Source organism: Falco punctatus (genome assembly GCF_963210335.1).
Source record: "Falco punctatus genome assembly, chromosome: 13".
In the NCBI taxonomy this organism is placed as follows: Eukaryota; Metazoa; Chordata; class Aves; order Falconiformes; family Falconidae; genus Falco; species Falco punctatus.
The window spans coordinates 3,237,340-3,259,030 of record NC_137593.1 but is presented as its reverse complement, the minus strand read 5'-3'; positions in this window follow the sequence as shown (position 1 = coordinate 3,259,030).

The window sequence follows — 21,691 nt, the reverse complement described above, 5'->3', positions numbered from 1 at the left end:
AACTCCAACTTAAGAATGTTTTGCACTTACCTTTGACAGTAATAGAGATGGATTCAAAGGGTCAAAAAACTAAAGGGCAAGAAGAGCGGATGAGCCACAAACTTTTACCATCTCACTACTCTAGCTTATGACTTTAGGAATTATCCACAATATTCAAAGTTTTATGTTTGTAGACAAAGACAGATGATAGAAGGCGATCAAGCTAACCTATCCTACTGTGTTTAAAAAGAAATAAAGAAAAGAAAAAAAAAAAAAAACCAACCTTCTATTTGGCCTCTGATGCTCAATAAATGTCACAGTATCAGTCATTTGCAACTATAAAATTAGGGCTTGCTTTTCAAAATTAGCCACCTTGAAAACAGTATCAGTTCCACAGCTTCATATAAAGGATTGAAATGCAGGCTAACAAAAACATCACTTTTAAAGCAAAAAAGGTAAGCAGAGTCAAAGCTTCTCGTTAGAAGTAAAGCGGTCTGCAGGAGATGCAGTCATGTAAGTTATGCTGCAGGACGAAGCTAACTATTAAAGGCAAGTTTCACCATGTTTCTTAAGGTTCAAAGAAATTCACTTTCTCCTACTGCTAATGCAGCAACATTCCAACCTTTAAAAGCCGCTAAAGAGGAAATAATGCCATGTCTACATGACTCTGTTAAACTACGTTTCTTTCCCTAAATTATTGGGTTTGAGTCTTTAAGATCCAAACAGCTCAAGAAAGTTGTGAGCTGCTACTCAGCGTACCTGCAGGTGTACAAGGTCTGGTCACTGGTCTGCTTTTTACACGACCGTGTTTTCTTTGACTCTCTCACTGTAAATGGTTTTGAGCACAGGCTCCTTAACACATTCCAGAAGAGTTTCTTCTTTTGCATAAAACATGAAATTGTCAGGCAGAGGCCTGCACAGTTCATCGCAGCCAGCAGAAGCCATTGATTCTCGCATTTATTTCCTCTATATTTGAAATCTATTCCTCATGCTGCTTGTCACGTAGGGTTGACATATGTCACAGGATGCCATTATACACCGTGGCAACGTGCAGCCATCAATGCCATCTGAAAGAGAATAATATATTTAAAGTACTCCCATGCACACTGGCTTGTTTTGTTTGCTGTAGCCTCATAATTGCCAAAAGTCAACAGTCACCGAAACAACTCAGAGAATACAAAATGGCTCTTCTATTAGAGATAAGAAAAACCGAACTAAGTTGAACATGCACCGCCCAAATGATAAATCTTTGCAGCTTGTTTTACACATCAGGTTTTTTAATGCATAATTTATTTGTATTTATCTGCATTTATAAAAATGTAATTTACTTTTAGGGAAAAAAAAAACCAGCAGCAGACCTCCCTCAATGACAGAGCGTGAGTCGGAGTGATGCAGCAGTCAGCCCCCCAGAACGGAAAGCCAGGATGCCCCGTCTCTGCCTTGGTGCTGCCAGCGCAGACTGTGCTGGAGCAGGTTTAATCACCCCTTGTCTTGACTCACCCCGTAACAAAAAGGCCACACTATTATTCTGCTCATAGCAATGCTCTGCAACTGGCCACGCAGGCTCAGGTACCCTCCAGCTGCAAGATGTTACTCCTGGCCATGGACCACGCAGGGGCCAGCAGCATTACAGGGGCAGCTGAGAGTTCCCTGCACATTCATTTGGGGCTGCACAGTGACATAAAGAGGAGCTGTTGCACAACCAGAAAATCAAAATTCTTAAGGCAGAACCAGGCCCAAGGATGTGTGAAACGTTACGGAGAGAGGATGTGAGGTCACAGAAAACCGATAGAGAACAGATACAGCGAACAGACAGTGCCGGCACACAAGTACAACACAGGTGCAGAGGTACATTTCTTCTTGCTAGCTCTGTCAAGCACTGTAAATTAATCCCACTGTTGTGTGGGAAGAGCATTCAGACTTCATATATATTCTGGAACAGTGTGGGATTACATGCTACAAAATGATTTCCTGTAGTATCCAATACCGCTAATTACTAATGAAGTGTGCCAACTTGAAGTGAAAAGGAAGAAGAGGCCAGAAACTGTCTTCTGAGACAGATTACCCAGTATGGAACCCACAAATTTCAAACATGTCAGGCTGTTATCCAGAAAAATCCAAAGTCGTCAATGATAACTTCTTGCCCAGCAGATTCTGCATCGAGCAATCCTTCACCATGTCCAGAATAACAGATAACTCTCTAAAGGGTTCCCCTTTCAGGGGGCCTTTTGGCTTCTGCTTTATCTTTAGTAATATTTATGTGATAGAAGTGTGTTTACTTAATTATTTCTAAGACCAGTACTAAAATACTAACCTGCCAGCCAAATGCACCTTTGGAATAACTGTTTAAATGCCCTTTGGAATAACCGTACTATCATGCAGAAAGGTCTTGTTTGCAACATACTCCTTACACTTTTGCAAGGGGGAAGCAAATACCACAAATTTCTTCTGTTCTCTGTAACAAGAGCAGTCCTACTTTTAGCAAACAGACAATCTACTTTTAAGCTGCCCGCATGGCTCTGTACCATTACACAGATGGACATGCACTTGTTCCACAGCAGAAGAGACAGAACTCGCCTGTGCAAGCACATGCATCTTGGTTCCAAAACCGTGCTAGTAAGAAGGGACAGAAGGGACCGCACAACTCAACTCCCCTTTGCCAAAAGAAGAATCTTAAGTACACTTAAGGTAGTCCCAAATCATGTTTGCTACTAGAAGTTTCCTTTAAATCTTCAACAACAGAGCAGAGAGAAGACAGACACATTGGCAAGTCACTAACATTTCATCCTTCTCCGAGGAGCCCGCGGGTCCTGCATCCTGCCCCTCTGGTACCAAGTGTCTTCTGAGCACAGTGTCGTGAATCCACAAGGTCCATCTTCATGTACCCAGCAGCACTGAGCCTCAGGAGAGTGAGGTCCATCCTCACCAGACCTTTATAAACCTTGACTTTTTTTTGTTGTTGTTGCATTGTCTTTATATTGACATACCAACATTTAACAGCTTATAAAAGGGGGTGAGAGTGAGGTGGGGGGGTGTATTTATGTAAACTTTTTAGTAAAATCTTAAACTGCAGTCTACTATAAAAGTTTCTCTTGGGTTCTCCACCAGCTAAAAACCACCCGAGCTGCCTCTGCCCAAACAACCCAGTGCTTCAGCCTGCGGAGGTCAGAACCACCAGTGAACACCCTTGCAGACCTGTATCCTCCGGGGGGGCTCTTGAGCTTGCTTCACACACCATGTTCGTTCCCAGTGGCTAACACCTCCCTCCACAGAAAGAGACTCGTTGGCATTTTAGAAAATAAGTTGTCATTATTTGAAATCCTGTTTATGAGAATTTTAGTCATATCGTTCTACATGTAAAACCAGACTGCAATAAGCCACAGCCCCTCGCATCCATGAAGGCAAGGTTCCCTTCAAATACATACAGCGGGAAAAAGTTTGTTACCTGAGCACATTTAAAAAAAATAAATAAATCAAAAGAAACAACTGCTTAACCTTGGAAGCATCTTTAGAGGCTTATTTAACATAATCTGACATACTTACAGGTGGAAATACTTTCTAAGCTCTTAGTAACAGCAAGTATCCCAGTCAGCATTACAGTCCATCAGCTTCTGTTCTAGCAAGTAAGAATACGACACTTGAATTAGAGCGAGCTGTGCTCGAGGGCTAAGGCTGCCTTCAGGCGTCTTTAACTTCCATGACCAGTACTTATTCCGCCAATAAGCCACACTGACCTTGACAAGATTATGTGGGCAGTCTTTACATAACGATGAGCTGCTCTTGCTCGTTGCTGACTGGTGACTTAGTCCTTCAGGGAGAAAGACAGCTCCAGCACACTGGAGCCGTACAGGTTTCATTCTGCTATCAGGCACACATGCTTTGTGCCAGCTGTTGTCTGTGCCTAATGCTATCCAAACGACTAGGTGAAACCAGCATGCCAAAACTGATCGTTAATCAGAATTACGCCTTTAAACATCATGAGTTGCTCTCTCACAGTTCGACAGCCCCATCCTTTTCAGCCGAAGGGTTTGACAGAATCCTTGCTGACCTCAGTAATGCCTCAAAGCCAAGCAGTAACCCAGAGAGCATCATGCAATTTCTTTCACCAGCTTTATTCTTCTGACCCTGGTGCTCTTTACTGTCTTTATACACCTACCATCTTAAACAATCGTTTTAAGTCTTGACCAAAATTTCCTCCTTCCCTTTTCAGATACAATGAAGATGATAATATGAGGTTTGGTACCCAGACTTTCCTAAATTCAGAATCTTTTTTCCTTCCTTGCTAGTGTTTCATATCTACAGGCCCTCCCCTGTGCCAGGGGCACACGACTAGAATTTGGCACTGGTACAGGTACTCTGAAACGTGTTGGCTGCTCAGCAGCTTGCAGGTATTTTTCCAGAAGTCTCACACACTGTTTCTAACTCACTTTTTATTTTAACTTCATTTAATAAAAGCCCTCATTGTTTACCAAGGGCTTCCATTAAAATGTTCCATTAGTATCTAAAATGCCACGCTAGGTTAGTAAACTGTCTTCTATTTCTTAGTGTCAATCATAAAAGCTACCATATAGCTCGGAGTAGTTACATAAGCTGAGCTTCATAAAATGTCTCAAATGTAATGAGGAATGCTCTTCTGTATATATGCAGCTTACACAGCATAAACACCAGATTATTAAGTACTCCCACAAGTTACTACACCCATATTAACAGTACTAGGAAAAGTGGATTTCAGTAGGTCACACCTTTCTGAAACACAGCACTGGCTCCAGAGGGATTCTCTTTAGCTGTACAGAATTCAGATCTGTAGAGACAGTGTTTCACACACGTGTCATTTTTTTCACACAGCAGAGTTACCTCCTTAAGAGATTTCTTGACCATGTGCCCTGACAGCAGCATCCCACAGCCTCCCTCCCTTCTGTACGGGGAGCCTATCAATCCCGCAGGACTGCAACACGCTACCCAAAAAAACGTCTTTCTCCCCAGATAACTCAACCACAACAGCAGCAGGTTACCAGAGCTTTTTCTCATCAAAATGACAACTCTGAACTCTTCAGAGCAGAGGCACCTTACAAACGGCCCCTCCGCGGGGTGTGAGTGCTCTCCTGGCTCCCCATGGCACGGCTGCCTCCGCCACCCCAGCACCACGGCACACAAACACCCACAGCCCGCTCCCCACAGCACAAGCCAAATACACCTGACTTGCTGAGGTGTGCACCTTCCCATGCAGATTCAGAAAAGCAGCTTTCACCCAAAGTACCAATTCATTCACCTGCTGTAGCATGGGAGCAGCGTTCACCCCACTATCAACTGTAGGTGGCTCTAGAGACGTTTCTGGAAGTTTAGCCATGTAACTGCATCCAACGCTTACCAGCTATATGTTTTTGTTGTAATAGTTGTAATGAGGCCCCTACTGTTTGATAAGAATATTCATAAAAAAGTAACTCTCTATCACTTTATTACTTCCCCATTACAGGAAAGGTATCTCTCAAAAATATAACATTTTTCCATACCAAAAATTTAATCGCCTCAAAAATATAACACAATTTTCCAGAGACTGTCAGCTCCTTTCTTCTCTCTGCATAAGGAGTTTTTACTCAATCATGGCCGAAAAAAATTAAATTGTCATTCTCAAAAACATTAACAATACGATTGGATTAGTTTAAGAGTAGTTATCGAGGTCTCAGTGCTGCCACTAAGTCAACAGGAATCATTTTATGAGATTCAATATGCACTGAATGTGGCTTTTGTCCCTAAATGATTATTAGCTATCAGCATATTATATGTGCCAGAGATAAAGAATGGCTGCAGAAGTCACTGTATGAATGAAAGCATATTCTTTCAATAATCTTTGGTTTTTTAATTTGTTGTCTGGCCACTGAATGTCACGAATCCACATGACATCCCTGAGTTCTGGTCTTTGCATTTGAATAGCTAAAAAAAATAAAAAATTATGTGTAAACTCATCTGGCTCAGACAGCAGACAGCTCTGTATTGAGTATTCATCAGAGGAAACGCGTGTGCTGTTTATTCCAGCACGCATTTGGAATATATTTTGCTCCCGATAAACCAGTGACAGGACTACGTGGATAACAAGTGCAAAGAAACTGAAACTTCTTTCCTTTAGTTAAACAATTTTCCTTTCCTTTGTCTTCAAACAGAGATAGATGTTAAAGCATGTCTGCAACCTTGAGAAGGACACAAGCGTCCCAGCACAATCACAGTTATCAACAGAGGCCCTCTTTAATGTGACACATACTTGGATCCAAGACGAAAATAAAAAGTAAAAAGGCATTACATTATCATTCCTTTCCTGGTATCCCAGTCAAACATTCCCTCTTACTGTCTCTTTTGCATTTCAGAATACAGCCTAGATCACAAAATAGAAAAGGCTGAAAAAATGTAGGAAAACAGTATCAGCTTAGTCTTCCAGGGCTGGTTAAAATGTATGTTCCTTTAGAAAGACGGACCTGTTTTAGATAAAATGGGGAATAGATATTTCTTTTCTTTCTTTCATAACCTTTTCCTTACCTCTTATGACCCAAGCAAGTTCCCTGCTCAGTCCTGAGGATGGAGCAGTACCAAGCAGTGTCACTCGGCCACCGGTGACACCCGCCCTTCCAGTCCACGGGAGGGAAGGATGCAAGTTGCCCAGAGAAAAGGTACAGTCCCATTCTCTCCCTTGGGCTCCATTAATCCACATGTTTGAGTAGGAGAGCAAAAACTCCACCTCCATCCCAGCTTCAGCATTTTCCCAAGAGATCCAACCACAAGAGCACAGGAGCCATTGTTCTGCAAACCTGCTGCAGTGAAAAAAGCAGTGAAAACAGCCACAGAACCCCCTAATACTAGAGAGCTCAGTGTCCCTATATTCACATTTTGAGCCATGAATAGGGCTGTGGATACTGAATCAGAGCACCTGAACATCTCCCCATACTCTAAGAACACATCTCTCCTCTTACTCCTCACCTGTGCAAACCAGGCAGCAGTTAGGCCACGGAGGTATTGAAACTATTGCCTATTAAGCTGATAAACACCCTTTCCTCCTCCTTTATCACCTTCCTGCTGTCTTACACCCACGTTGCAAGCTTCTTTGCAGGCAAAACCCACCTTCTTTGTCCTCTTTTGAGTATAAGCAAGCCAACAGGCCATGTAGTCCATGACAGGGCTCCAAGGCATAAGAATAACCTGATTAACAGCATAGTCTACGTTAACAGCATCTTGTGAGAGAAACCCTCACCGTTCCTCGTATGCTACCTAACTCAAGTGCAACGAGCGATGGCTGCTGGAGCCATCAGACATCACCGTTACACTGTTTTAAAACAATATTGCTTGCGCTTTGAAAGAGGTAAAAAGTCTAAGAATACCAGAAGAGAGAAATGCCTGCTTCATGCTTTACAGGTCAAAACAAGCGAACCCCTCATTCACTCTTCCTGAAGATGCTCTATATGACATAAAAAGCATTAGCTCTGGTGTGCAGTGCACTGCACAGAAGCTGTTTAAGGCTGGCAGCAGGAATGAGGATGATTATGATTCTCTTGCTTTTATAAACAAATGGAAAGTGATGTGAGTCTGGAATTTTAAACATCCCCTATCATCAAGAACACAGCAACCCAAAGTGTGTCAGCCTCCACAAAGTGATGTTACAGGCTCTCACCATTTCTCCTCTTTATGAATGTTTTGTTCACATAGCTCAATAACAGATATGGCACACGCAGTAAAACTGCTCCTACTTTTATTGCTTTTCTTCCCTTGTCTTTCAGCAGAAACAACAGTGACCTTGCATAATCACCTAGCCACTGCTTTTCAGTTTATCTGACAATTAAAACAAGGTCTCCAGAAGAGATGCCGCGGTGGAAATACTAGAAGAAAGTCTATCATATCCAGTAGAACTACTAAAACTGTAGCTTATTCTAACCCAATATTATCCTGATGTGTCTATCCATTTACACTCTGCCTACAACTTCAGTTAACAAAGGAACATTTTTACCAACTTTTTCTTACTAAGGAGTAGTGCTGCGGTATTTGCACACACGGGGTTTACTGTTTACTTAACACAAGTTGACCCAGCCAGACTCCTGGGATTTTTTTATATGATAATTCTGCTTTCAAAGACTTCCTGCAAAGCCAATCCTAAGACAACACAAGCCCAGGACGTGGGGGGAAGACCCTCCCCACCACACCTCCTGTTGTGGCAGCAGCAGATCAACCAGCCCAACAGACCTTCACTGTTCCCAGGGAAAGGGTGGGATGGTTGGCTTTGACTTTGCTGGGAGGGGTGGCTTCCCCACAGACAAAATGCTGGCTGGCAATCACCTGAGAGGTCTTGCAGGTGAGAAGTAGAAAAGGCCGTGGCACAGTATAAAAAGTTTGCTTAGTTTTGAGAAACAAGCTAAACTGCAGCAGCGGCCATGGCCCAGGAAGACCAGATTAAACAGCAGGACAGAGCAACGCAGATAAAGGCTATTGTAAGCAATTAGGATGCATTCCCCAAAACACACACACAAATAAATACTTCCTACTATACAGGGAGTAATATATGGCCCATTGGAACCTTGATTTTAGCCATAAAGCTGAATCCATTCATCTGGGAGTTTAGGGAGGGAAACTGGCAACATATCATCATCGCTGCAAAATAAAAGTAACCAGGATGGCCCCTGGAAGTGTTGCCTTGTGGCAGGTATCAGGCTTTGACATTACGGTCTGCCTTCTGATGACCCAGAAAGAACTTTCAAAAGTTTGGCAAAATCATTCCATCACAGATTTGCTTCCTCCATCCCTCCCTAACCAGCAGTCCCAAAGAGCACTGCCCACGGAGTAAGCACGTTGTGAAAAATCACACGTAAAGTGGCCTTGTGCCCACGTTGGCCGCATGCCCAGCACCAGCGCCAAGCCCCCACCTGAATTCGGAAAGGGTTGTCCCCACCTGCAGGCTGCCTAGGAGCTGTGCTGGGCAACAGCTTGCCTGTGCAGTGGCACCCGACACAGGCAGGACAAAAAGCAAACAGCAGTATATTCCTACAAATAACCATTTCTGCTACCTGAAAAGACACTGTTCCTCCACAAAAAAAGGGAATTGGCACAGGCCCCGAGCACACCTCTGCCTGCATGCTTTAACAGGGAACGCGTATTTAGCTACAGATTATGTCGGTGTCAAACACAGGCAGTAGAAGAAATCACTTAAATGGTTATCAGGAGAGCTCAATGCACTTTTTATCATTCTTATACTCTGCAGAAATGCCAGCCACCCCAAATGGATTATACACAGCATATGCAACATATACATGGGGGAAGGGAGCATCATAAATTAAAATATATCTTCCATGTCAGTACAAAGAGGGAGACTTGTTCTCTAACTGCTAGACTTTCAAACTGCTGAGCAAGAATGCCATCTGCAGGCCTCCATCACAATTCTTCTTAGCTAAATATGTACCAGGAGCAGAAACAAATACAGCGTGAGTACTCAGCGTAGTTAGTATATGTTAATATGACTTTCATATGCTAATAGAAAGTTCATTAAAAATAAACAAATACAGAAGTGAAATGCTTGGAACTCCTCTAAAAAAAAAAATAAAAAAATCAAAGACTACAGACCCTAAAACACTAAATCTTTTATAGAATAACCTAGAGAGAATCATTATCATTACAGCACTGTGTTCTGCATACATATTTTATGAAGAAACTTTTTGCACATACTTTAGAGGTTAGCAGTGCATTACATTTTGTCTGCTGCTTGATTTAACCAAATGCAATGCCCTGAGGCATTTATTAAAATCAGAAAAGAGAAAAATTCTATTGCTGTTAACCTCAGATTGTAACACATACGGTCTTTCCTAAAGAGCAGCTCTCATGCGTTTCAGTCCTACTTATCGGGCCCTACTGAATCGTTTTGATACTAATACCAAAGTAGTTATGAGTGAAATAACTCTACCTTTATGTTAGTTTTATGCAGAACTTCCATACTGATAGCTCTAGACCTGGTGACATTTTAAACCCTCATGTGACTACAGTCAGTAAAAACAGATTGAGAAAAATGTTGAGTTATGCCAGAAATTTTAAGTACAGCACACAAAAAAAAATAAATACATATATATAATAAAGAAAGAGAAATACCAAAACATCTGAAAAATGTTAAGAAATTATCAACTTTTCAAACAAAAAGGTTTTAAAACAATTCCTCATCAAATAACCCCTGGCAGATATGACTGATGTTGGCCCACCCAAGGGAGTCTGTAGTGGATTTTTATTTAATTAAATGTAAACAGATAAAAATACTACTGGAAAACTGGAGGTAATAATACATGTAGGGATTAGTGATAGGTGTAGTTTCAGTCATCCAGAAAAGTGATAATACCTAAGTCTGAACAAGAAAGAAATCCCAGATCAGTTCTCGGAGAGAGCTAATATATTGATGAAGACAAGATTGATAAGAAGTCAGACACACAGACCATTCTCTACTAAAACGTCAGTCTGCTGCAGTACCCCGGCTTTTAAGACTGGAGACCAGTTCACGTGACCTCATCAAGATAGGCAAGAAGTAAACACAACATACTTTATAACACAAAGCTTTACCAACTCGCCCAACCTCCACTCGTTCACCTTGAAGTGGAGAGGAACCAAAAGCCTTACCAGAGCTACAGGCGCGCAACTCATACCTTATTGCCATCTGTCTTGCCTTCTTCCAAGGAAGATCAAAAACATAAAAAACAAAGCTCAGACCTCACACAGAAAAAAAAAAAAAAAAAAAAAAACAACTTTCATCGACAGCTCTTCTGCCAGCTGCACAGGCTAAAAGATGACGAAAAGGGTTGGTTTTGCAGTTACAAGTGTTGTGGGATTTGTACCTTGACATGATCCCTCATGGAAAGCTAAGCTAAGATCATCTACCCTCTTCCTCATTTGGCTACCCTTGGTTGTAGACAAATAAGAAAAGATCAGGGTGAGTATCGTGTTTACAGCCTGCCAAAACACATGCTACTGGAGCAAACTCAGAGCTGGACTGTTTGAAGAGCAAATTACACCCTGTTAAGCCTGTTGGATCCACGTGAAGTCATGTCTTTAGATATTCAGAATTGCTAGGATAGAGTAAGAAGGGAAACTAGAGTCCTGTCAGTAGGCTGAACAAAAGCAGGTAAACCAGCAAATACCCCAGAATTTGCAGGATTTAAGTTTTTGTTACTAGAGTTGTCACAAACGGCATCTTTTCTAAAGCTCAAAGAACTGTCTTGTAAAACTTTGGGGTTTTTTGCCCAATTCTTTACTGTTATACATTGGCTTCACTGACACGCGTATACCTGTAACCTCATGCAGTTTGTCCTGTAGAGAATATAGCGATTAAAGCTGTCATTTAATTTAAAATACTGTCTGTCTCCCTTCCTATTCCTCCCCCTCATCTTCCCTTTCTTCCTATCTGAAATTATTCCAAGCTAAACAGCTTCATGTTTTTTTCCGTTTTATTATTCAGTTTGTATGGCTGTCAAACAAATGAATTCTCTTTGATTTGTTTGGTTTTTTGAGTGTGTGGATATATTAATTCTTTGAATTGCAGGCACTGTTGTTTGTTTAATTTTGTAAATAATGTTTTGTGATTACCCAGTGTTGTCATCTCACAAATAAAACTAAATGGCAAACTTATTATTGGAGTACAATTTACATACTTTCACTCGTGGGAACTGGACTTAAAAGATGGCAGAAATATTTTATTACAGGAGCGAAAGTTCTTTATTACTTTCACGTATACCATGCTTTTTGTAAAACATGGGATGATGTATGACATGTCCTGCACAAAGTAGTACAACCCAGATTCAGCCTGGCTTCATAAGGCTCAGGTAGGAACAATATCAAGTAACAGATGCTTCTTTTTCCAATTATCCTGTAAAGTTTGCCTTCTGGATGAATGCTTAGTACATAAAATTTGGCTGTTTTGTCTTCCTGCACCTTGACTGCAATCTCTGCTACCTATTATGAGAATGTTCAGCCAGGGACAAGAAGAGCATCTAGATCAGACAGTGCTGCATGAAAAAACACCAGCAAGGCATCTGTCCGTAATGATTAACAAAGCAGCAAATTCTGAAGAGGTTTCTCAACCAGTATTAAAAAAAGCTCACTGGCTAACAGGCAGGGAGGAAGAAGAGGGTCCCTCTTCACACTGCCTTCAGCCCCATCATCAGCCAGCCCTTCAGCTCCTCTGCCACCAACCCACAAGGTCTGGCGATCCCTACTCACCATCCAGGTCCAGACCATTTTTCCCCCCCTGGAAATTTAATCAAAGTGTTTTCCTCCAGAAGGAGCACTAGATTTCAAGGCTGTTGATAGAAGGCCACCGATGGTTTATCTTCACTTTCTCAGCAAAACAAAGGTTGATAATCCCAGTTCTTATTTCAGGAATTTAGTGACACAAATTGAGTTATTGGACACAACACATTGAAGCCAAAGAGAAGCTCATTCCAGAACATGGAGGTCTGTATTTTCCCCTAAAAAAAGGGTATCAGGAGCACAGCTGGCAGAGCCAAGCACGGTTCTTCAGTGGGATGCCCCAGGTTGGCCCTGAAGCTGGTGGAAGCATCCACAAGGATTCCCAAGCTGGTCTCGGCTCACAAGCACCTACATCGTATCACCAGTTTTCACATTTCAAAGCAGAGAATATGCCAGTGCAGTAAGTAGATCTCAAGGGACACAGCATAACTGATTTACTATTAGGTCACAAATAACGTTGTGATAGTTTCTGGGCTTTGCCCAGAAAGTGTTTTACTCCCACTCTTCCTTCCCCCATAACCTACGTTGTCAGGTTTGGGGCTTCTATCACACATCTCTCAAGTCAAGAAAAAGGCAGCGTTAACCAGTGTGAGATAAGTACAGGAGCAGGAATCTTGCTGCAGTCATAACAGATATCTCTTAATAGGATGGTGATGATTAAGAGCTGGTGTGATCCCTCTGCTCCTCGCACATTTCCAGTCATCATGGGCTAATCATCGGTTCAAACTCTCTCACCCATAACTGCAAGGAGGGCTCTGTTCCAGCAGAAGTGCCCAAGCATTACCCATTTTACAGGCTGCATAGTGTTCCCTAAGGGTGACTGAATAATGTGTCTTGAATAATCTTCAGGAATAAATTTACCATTTTTTAATGTATAATTAAGCAAGGAATCATTCCCTACTCTTCTAAACTTATTCTACTGACAAGTTTCTTCTGGATTGTAAATGCAAGTTCTTATAGTTGCCAGCACCATGCCTACTTAAAAAGTTAATCCATTCCTCTTTGAAGGTTAAGAAAATGCTAAGGAAAACAAGATATGAGGGCTTAGGTAAAGTGGGAGGTTCCAAATCACTGGAGCTCTGCTTATTACAGAGCTCTGCCGCTTCTGCAGCAGCAAAACACTGCACACGAATTCACCTCGGAGAGACTGTCCTGACCCCCATCCACCTTCTCTAATGATGATGGTTCTTCTCTAAGTGGGATGTGTTAGCTGTGGCACTGTTTCACATTAACTCCTTGTGAAAGCAATTTTTCCATCTGCCGTTACAAGGAGGTATTGCCACAGCGCTGGGGCAGGGTGCAGAGGACCTTGGCGCGAGGGAGGGCAGGGAACACTCGCATGGGTGAAGGTCTCAGTACAGAGATAAACAACTTATTAAACATGACATAAAGCAAAGATCTAGGAGTGCTAGATCCATGATTTACAATACTCATCCTACCTATAACAACCGTTTTGCAGCCTCCGACCCTTTCCCTTCCATGCACCCCTCACTGCTTTCCTGAAGCCAGCCAGCAGATGTTAATAACGATTAGATTCCACCAGCAACACAGTGCAAGCAGGCGACCGGTGTCAGAAAGACATTCTTCTTCTCAAGAACTTTGCAATTAAGGTACAAAGGCAAGTAAGACAGTGGCAGACATGCATTCCAAAATTTCTACCATCTGATCCGGGTTTCTGGTAATGGGAGGGGGGGTGGAAAAAAAGCCTAGATTCTATTTAAACTTCCAAATTTAAATGTAATTTATCTTCAGCTGTCCCTTTGTTTACTGAAGACTAGGCAGGTAATTTCCCATGTCATGGCATGTCTTAATACAGAGTAAGATTCTAAAGAAAGAAGTTTAAGATCCACTCAGAAACAATAATTCTTAAGAATTATAAACTTCAGGATCAGAGGTCATGGTGGATGGGGTAAAATAAAGGGTCACTCCTGTGGGGACTGAATCCTTACTACATTAGTCACTTACTGCAGAACTCAATTCAGTCCATTATCCCTCTTTTTTAAAGTCTTATTTTTTGGAACACCCCCCAAGCTAAAGCTTAAAATTAGCAAGATGCTCTCAGCTGCAGACTGACAATAACCCTCTCATTTCTTGCAAAATATACAAATTTGAGCATGCCAGGAAGCATATAAAGATGAGGATATACTTGTTTCTCTTGGATATAAACTATGCAGAAACTGGAGCTTTACTTTACACCAATACAAGCATCTGAAGACTTATACTTCTTTATATGTGATGGTAGTGTCAGATCAAGCAGGGCAGAAAGGGCTGACTAGGTGGAACAAATCCAAGCTCCTAGAACCCTAAGCAGGTCCTATACTTTGAGGGGGGGAAATATTTATTCCATTTCAAGAGAAAACGTCAAAATTCTCATCTGCACATGTAAGAAGCCACACAACCGAATAAAAAAAATTTAACTCAGCAGTGCCTCCTATAAGAATCATTACATCAAAATCCATATGTTGCCCATATGTGTCTCTAAACTAGTAACTGCCACCTTATGAAATGCAAGGAAAAGAATTTAATTACCAAATTATTTTATTAGACCACAGTAAAACCTTACATAAAGCATGACTTAAAGAGTCTTTTCCTGATGAGACTCCAGATCTGTTTGCTAACCATTTTAAGAGTAACATGCCATACATACAGCCATGAACTCAGCTTGCCAAAGCATTTGGGTATCAAGAGCTACCCTAGAAACACAAAGCAAGAATTACTGCTTCCTGGGGAGCACGATCCTGCAACTCATTCACCAGCAAAATGGCTGAAATTAAATTTAGAAATTGATTTTCCAGTCTTTTTTTCTGTATATGTTTACACAGAGAAAGCCAGAGACTATGTAGTGCTTGTAGGTATAAAATATAAGTCTTTCTATGTATGAGATACTAATTGACTTAACGTGTATATGGCATTGTATATTCTTTCCTTCAGAGGCTGAATGAGAAGATAATCAACTATAAATGTGTTTACTGCTGTTCAAAGTTGTGAGTTATACCTATAAAACTTTGTAATCCCAGCTCTTAAATGCCAGCAGACCTGCGAGCGAGCCTGCCCTGGGTCCGCAGCAGCTGCTGATGGCTACAACAGCTCTTGACTCCACATAAACCCAGAAGTGGAGTCACTTCCAGGTGAGGGTTTGAACCTACCAGGTAGGTAGGGGCAGGGCAGATCTCCGGGGGCTGGCTCAGCTCGGCGTTCCTGCCAAGGTGGTTGAAAGGGACTAGTGGAACTGTGTTAATTGCACCTCTTCTCCCAGCTATTACAGCTGCCTTTTAACTGCCATTCTTGAGATTTAGGGAAGTCTGCCCTCACCTGCTAATCAAATTTTCTATGAAAAACTAATTCGAGTTATTTACTCTGAACTACCCTGGAAATCTATGAGGAGGGACAGATCTATTATTTATCTGTATATTCTTTCTTTCATAATATATATTTTATTTCTCAGCATCATTATATGATATTTCTATCAGTCAAGCTAGTAACAAGTGATGCTTGTGGCTTCTCATCTTACCAAAATACACTGAAATTATGTGAACTAATAAAAATTATTTCCTTAGTATTGTAATTAGACACGTCTGAGACTAAAAAGCCAAGCTCCAGTCCCTTCGTACCTGACCAGAACAGTGGAACCGAGTCCCCAAGTTAATAACACCAAGGGCTTGGCTGAGCTGAATTACCTTTTCTTTTGCAGCTGAGATGCTCAAATCTGCCGAAGTGCTCTGGGTGCCCAGATCCCCTTCATTTCACCATGCGATGGTTTCCAAATCCTAGCTTGGACTGAACTGTGAGGCAGCTCTGAAAAAATCTTTTAAATTATACTTGAAGAGTCATTTCTTCTCCCTGAGAAAAACACGGATGGCAAGGACCGGAGTCCATTTGGCCAGCCACCTCATGCTGACCAAAGCACAGTGCAAGGAAAGGGATCCTCCCTGATACCCAAACCACATTTTTTCTCTATCTTTTCTCAACACTGTTTTTTTCCTGGAGAAAAGGAGCCACCATGTCCATCTGTAATGGCAAAGGTAAGTAATAGCCCATATATAAACTACAAAAAGGCAAGAAACCTTCTTGGCTCACACCGTTATTTAGGGAAGAGCTCTATCAACCTTTAAAATACAGAAAACAATGAAAAATTACTAACCATGTACTCAGACCAAATGTCCCTTCAAATGCATCAGTATGTGAAAGTGAGAAAGGGTTCATTTTGACTCAGTGTGGGCTGTCCTCCAGGAACCACGCGCTTCTCCAGCTCCGGATGGACATTTGCTTTGATAATTTTGGATGGGAAGAGAACAGAATGTGGATGGAGATGCAGACACATCCTCTCACCTATCTACAACCTTCACCCACCTGCTTGTTGGGAAGTGTTCTTGTGTAAAATTAATTGACATAACAATTAACCAGACTTGAGAGTACTTGTTCTTGTAGTGGGAATGTATATTTAGTGTCTGCTATTAATGAGCTCTTGGAAAATTTCCCATAAGATTTCTTCGGGCAGGGATACAAGGTCTGTTATATCCATAAAACACAATAGCTTGCAGCTGTGTTAACATGCTTAGAAGCACGTTAATGACACTATATTATCAAGCGAGTTCAAAGAAAGAGCAAACCATTACAGAACCCACCGCGGACCCAGCTGGATTTTCAGTCTCCTGACAGGAGCCCAGCAGTCTGCTGGCTGGCAGCACTGTTCAGGACCACTCGGAATCTCCCTGCCCTTTCCCACAGCCCCCAACCACGAAGCAGCCTGATTAGGTTTCTCTGCTTACATCTCTCCGCTAAAGCCTCCTTAGGGGAGGCAAACTTGATAGAAACCCTCTGCAAGATGCCAAAGAGAGCCAAAGCAGGGGCTGAGCTGCAGATGGAAGGCCCAGCACTATGACAGAGGTATTTAAGGGAGCTCTGAGCTCTCGGGCACAGCTGGAGTCCCACCGCCCACGGGGGAGATGCTGGCAGCCCACGTACCTCAGATGGGTGCATCTTCAGCTTCATTTTCCCTTCCCAAACCCGAGAGTAGGTCTGTTGCTAAGAGTTGTCTAGAAGTCACTGTTTAAATGCAGTTACTGCCCTCTTTATGCAGAAGTTATTCCTAGTATCTCTGGAATCCCTTCACAGCAAAATGGGTCATCTGAAACGTCCGAATTAAGAGAAACGTTAGGTAGGCTTGGCTAAAAATGTTCAGCCAATACCTAGCAAAGACTGATTGAATTTTGTTTTACTCTAAGTAAGTATATAACCTCACGGTGAACTGCAGTGACTATTCTCCCCAGTTTACCTTAGTATGTTCCTTTAAAGCAAAAAGAAAATACTCACTTCCACACTACAGACTACACAAAGCTTGAACTGTTGTTCAAAACACAGCAATATTGCTTGTATTTTCCATCAGAAACTATTTTTTTTTTTTTGAGGTAGCCCATCACAAAGCCACCACTACCACTCAAGTTTCACAACTAAATCCCAGAGCACCTCAACTCTTGCTCCGTGTAGTCCATGCCCTGCAGCATTGCCCTCAAAATCCAACAGGGGTGAAGCTGTTGGGCAAAACAAGAGTGGCCAAACGGCAGAAAAGAGGGCACCAGAGGGGATGCAACGAGCCCGACAGATAAGCTTGGGGTAAAACAGTGGGATGCAAGGGGCAGCAAGTGCAGGGTCAGGGGACATAAAGAAAGGAAGGAAAGAAGAAAAGGAAGAGTGCTGGGCTGGCAGGAGGGGGCTATCAGGGGGCACAAATGGAAACAATTGCTGGGTGGGGAGGAGAAAATTTCTCAATAGGGAAGTAAATATGATGCAGACAGTGGGATAATGAGCTCAAATAGCACCAAGGAGCACCCAGCATACCCAAAGTGCATTAGGCGAGTGTCCCTGAGAAAGCACAAAGACACCAGCAGGACCACCAGCCCATCCTGAGATCCCCCATTATTTAGTGCCAGCAGAAATTCTGGGGCACATCCCACAGGAGTGATCCTGTATCACCGGCGGGTTTCATCAGTTTTAAACAGTGAAACGAAGCACCAAGAAGTTTTGACTCAGGCACACATAGCCTCATTTTTACCAGAATTACCTGAATACAGAAGAAAGTCAGTAATCAAACATGTTAATCCTCTGGAAATTACTATCCATAAAACTCTGTGTGGGAAGTGGGATGTCCCATCAGCTTCACCAGTGTTTGTAATAAAAATTTACATTAAAAAAAAAAAAAAAAGAAAAAGAAAAAGAAAAAATCAATCCATTTTGCTGATAGTCAAAGAGAAGAAATTCATTCACAGATGGTCATTCTAAGTACTATGGTTTGTCTCCATATATAATGAAAAATATATAAACCTTCTGTTGCACAGTAGAGGAGAGGCCTGAACACCTGTTTCAAATTATTATGGTACTATAAACATTCCTGGAAATTGGAAAGCTCTGTGTTTTAAGAAAGTGAGATGTACCATTGCCAGCTAAACTAAATTGAGCAGGCTTGGGTCCAGTAAGCAACGAAAGAGAATTATGTGTATAGCCGCTGGCATACAGCTGATAAGAAAACCGAGTGGGCATAAAGTTAAAGCCTAACACTGCAGAAATCCTGTCATTTTATGAAGCATATACATAAATTAGCTGTGCAAATTGTATTTCTTAATGTACTTCCAATATTTTCTTTTAAGGGTTGTCATCTCTGGAATCCCTTCATAGCAAAATGGATCATCTGAAATGCCCAAATTAAGAGAAACATTAGTAGGTCTGGCTAAAAATGTTCAGCCAATACCTAGCAAAGACTGATTTAATTTTATTTTACTCTAAGAGGTGCAAGTTGTTGCCATTTCATCACTTCTCCCAAACCCATTCCAAAGATGGATCCAAGTTCACATCTGTATCCAATGACATTGTCTGTGCCTTTTGCTGATTCCTTCCCGAAAATGTCTGCCTCCTTGGAGCTCTCATAATGAAATACTGACAAAATACCATGGGGCTGCACGTCTGATGGTTAACCAAGACAGATATATACCAGTGGTGAGAGGCTACGACAAGTAGATGCTGTCCCAGTGTCCCAACACACTGCAGGTTAAATATTGGGAAATACACTTTATGGTCTCATCACATAGGTATACATCAGTCGTTCAACAAGACTTTCTGTTTCTGCACCATGAAATGAGAAGTACTGGCACACTTTCCAAGCAAATTGAAAAGCAGGATGTCTTTTAAGTCAGTTTGTAATTTCAGAAGTCGGACAGACAGAAGCAGCTCTGCTGCAGCACCATTCAGTTGATGCAGCCTTTTGCATTCACAGTAGCTATGCAGATGGCATAATTGGGTGTGAACGAATACACAAGACATAGGGAACATTTTATTAAGCAAATATATTAAATTTATGATTTGTGTTCCCAGATACTTCAGGTTTTTTAAGCAGGCATAAGTGTACCACCTTTCAACATGCGGAATTGCTTAGACAAAATAAATCCATGCCATAACTACATCTCCTTTACACTGCTTTTGCATGCTCCTTACTGGTATTGCTATTCTTGTATAGTACATATCATTAAATTGGAGTCACAGAGAAGTGGAACAGTGAAATCGTGGACATCTTAAGTTTTGTGTATTCGTCTCATTACCCAAAGGAGTAACCCAAAAGATTTTAACGTAGAGCTTTGTCCGAAAAGCCCAGTTCAAGTGCTCAGTGGTGGAACCTCCATTAGAAAAGGGTGCAAGCAGCACTGTGCATACTGAAAGCAAGGAAGCGGAGAGCCGAGCACCCCCTGGGCAAAGCATGGGCCAGGTAACAGAGGGATGACCAGGTGAAATGAGCTGTGCACAAGGACCTGTGGCAGCAGATGCTCCCAGCTCACAGGACAGGCTGTTCCATCCATCCCTTAGCTAGGGAGATCATCCTACATGCAGCTTCTAAGCTCTCTAGGTGGGTTTAGATTCACAGTATACTATGAATAACTGCTTAAAAGCTTGAGTTGCTTTTATCCAGACTAGACATAATTTTCATCTCTAGGAGAGATTTTTGCATTATAATACATGCATGTTGCATGTTTGATTTGGTTTGTGTTTTTTTTAGTATTTCCACTACCGCACATGCCAGCTGTTGCTGTCCTCATACAGCTCTAGGAACAGCAACTCAGTACCTCTTACGCTGGTTATAGCTTAACCCAGGAATAGTGACGGCAAAAGCAAACGGAGCAGAAAGGCATGGTTTATCTTACTTTTTCCTTCCCGCACATTACAAAGGGATTTAGGTATAGAGCTCTCATAATCTACATGGAGGTGATCCCCTCAAGCACCTACATCAGTGTAGCTCCACCGACTTTCTTAAGCTTTAACTTGAGCTAAGACAAGTAGTAGTCAGTTATTCATAAATGCTTTACAGTGTTTGCTTGGATTAAAAATAAAAATTATTTGAAGACACCCAAATGCCATACTGGTTGGTACATCTTATTATTCTACTTGAACTAAAAATACAGGACTTATTTATAATTGGCTTACTTCTCTCTGGCTGAACAAGATTCAACAAGTTTTATTCTAAATACAAGCAGAAGTGCTGCATGCTTTTCAGATTTGTGTTTCAAAGCTAGACATTGGGATTACAAAACTGACACCCACCTCTTTCTTGTTTAAGATTATGTGCAGGCTCAATTTTTTTTTTCTTTTTTTCATTTGAGTACAATGTAAAAGTTATATAAGTGTGCCTTTCAATTGTACTGAATCCCTAATCATTTTAAAAACTATTTAAGCATAACTTTATCTGTTCCGAGCACAGAAATTATTTTGGAGGTTAATCCTGTTTATTCTTCCCAGAATGTTAATGAAAATGGTAGAGTGTTTTTACAAGTTAAATTCACTTTCCAGGCTTTTACTTTACACATTACGACATCTGGTTAAATTTTCATCTCGCCACACCCCTGAATAACCTCACGTAAGGGCGTTTCGCACAGGCTGAACACAACTGTAGACAACAGCTATACAGAAGGAGAGAGCATGAGAAAAACAGGCACCTGTAGGTTGAGCTTGCCTGGTAGGTATCTGTAAAGTCAGTCACAAAAAACTCTTGGCAGGACACTTCCAAAGCTAAAAGCAGTACTTGAGACTTATACTTTTTGTGATGAGACTCCAGAACTTCATCTATTCGCCCCCAAGCCAAGGGCAGTCCATTCATTACATGGATGGAGCCAAAACACTGGAGGAATCGGTGCCTGCCCCCTGTCCACACGGATGCACAAAGACGTAACACTCCCTGTACTTCAGATCCCATTTTTATTACAGAAAAGTGGCATTGCAGGAAATGCAGCATTAGTCTAATTGGGACTCACAGAACTGAAACCTCCCAAATTCCTTTCCTCCACACTGATTGCTGTTTGTTTCTACAGAAATAAAAGCCTAGAGAATAAATTTGACATTGCTCAACGTATTGATTAGGACCATGGATCATAATCAAACCACATATGGCAATACATAGCCAATCCTTGCTCTACTGCTCTTG